Source organism: Triticum urartu, chromosome 6 (assembly GCF_003073215.2).
Source record: "Triticum urartu cultivar G1812 chromosome 6, Tu2.1, whole genome shotgun sequence".
NCBI classification, from domain to species: Eukaryota; Viridiplantae; Streptophyta; class Magnoliopsida; order Poales; family Poaceae; genus Triticum; species Triticum urartu.
In genome coordinates, this window is record NC_053027.1 from 107593655 (window position 1) to 107595559 (window position 1905).

The following is a 1905-nucleotide window of genomic DNA, read 5'->3' on the forward strand; positions in this document are numbered from 1 at the left end:
TGAATTCGTTCAATCTTTTAAAATACCGAGGTAGTTTACGACACCTCGGACGCTGACCATCGTTGGAGCTCGGAAGTGTTCCGACATAAAGCCCGGATTCGAATGGCTCGTTCCATAGAGAACTTTTCAATGTTAAACTCGGATAACCTCCTTCAAACTTTTCCAAGCCAAGGTGATCTATGACACCTCGGATATAGTCCAGCGTTGGAGCTCGGATATAGTCCGGCATTGGTGCTTGGCTGTAATAGATATCTCGATGCAGTCCAGTGTTGGAGCTCGGATGCAAGAGGACACTGTCGCACGGGAACAACTTCAAACCCAAGGTGTGGCATAAAAAATAATCCTAAGGAATTGATAAAGGCCGAGAACTTAAAGGGGCTCCTCGGATACCCGATGTGTAAACCCTTCGGATTCACTTCGGCGATCCTCAAGATCAAAGACGAGAAGATTTGTTGAACCAGTTTCAAGACCGACGACTGAAGATGAAGAACAGTTCGCAAGGATCGAGGAGCGTCCCCAACTTGAAGACCGGTTCAGGGGGCTACTGATGGTGTCCTGGACTAGGGGGTACTCACCACATCATCTCCCGACCAGGTGGATCGGGCCGAGGACCCCCATGGCGGTTCACTCATGGGCCACTTCGGGCAGCCCATGCCGCATACAAGGAGTATTCCACAAGACTTGGTGATCAAGACAAGGACTCCTCTCCACCAACGTATTCGGCTAGGACTCTTGTTATCCTAGGCCTCTAGTGCATTATATAAGCCAAGGCCAGGCTAGTCGATAGATTATTATGGCAATCATTATCATAACCATACAAGCTAGACCTCTAGGGTTTAGCCATTATGATCTCGTGGTAGATCAACTCTTGTAATACTCATATTCATCAAGATCAATCAAGCAGGACGTCGGGTATTACCTCCATAGAGAGGGCCCGAACCTGGGTAAAACATTGTGTCCCCTGTCTCCTGTTACCATCGACCTAAGACGCACAGTTTGGGACCCCCTACCCGAAATCTGCTGGTTTTGACACCGACAGCCGGCCCTAGGGGGACGCACCAGGTGTGGGGAATCCTACTAGGACTCCCCAGTCCAAGTAGGATTCCCCTCCCCTTTCCTATTTGGAGTAGGAGAGAAGGAAATAGAGGGAGAGGGAGAAGGAAAGGGGGGCCGCGCCCCCACCCCTTGTCCAATTCGGTTTGGGCGGAGGGGGAGGCGCGCACCACCTCTTGTCCCTTCTCCCCTCTCTCCACTAAAGCCCAATAAGGCCCATTACTTCTCCCGGTGAATTCCCGCAACTCCCCGATACTCCAAAAAATACCCGAATCACTCGGAACCTTTCCGATGTCCGAATATAGCCTTCCAATATATCGATCTTTACGTCTCGACCATTTTGAGACTCCTCGTCATGTCCGTGATCTCATCCGGGACTCTGAACAACCTTAGGTACATCAAATCACATAACTCATAATACCAATCGTCATTGAACGTTAAGCGTGCAGACCCTACGGGTTCGAGAACTATGTAGACATGACCGAGACTCATCTCCGGTCAATAACCAATAGCGGAACCTGGATGTTCATATTGGCTCCCACATATTCTATAAAGATCTTTATCGGTCAAACCGCATAACAACATACGTTGTTCCCTTTGTCATCGGTATGTTACTTGCCTGAGATTTGATCATCGGTATCTCAATACCTAGTTCAATCTTGTTACCAGCAAGTCTCTTTACTCGTTCCGTAATGCAACATCCCGTAACTAACTCATTAGTTACATTGCTTGCAAGGCTTATAGTGATGTGCATTACCGAGAGGGCCCAGAGATACCTCTCTGACAATCGGAGTGACAAATCCTAATCTCGATCTATGCCAACTCAACAAACACGATCGGAGACACCTGTAG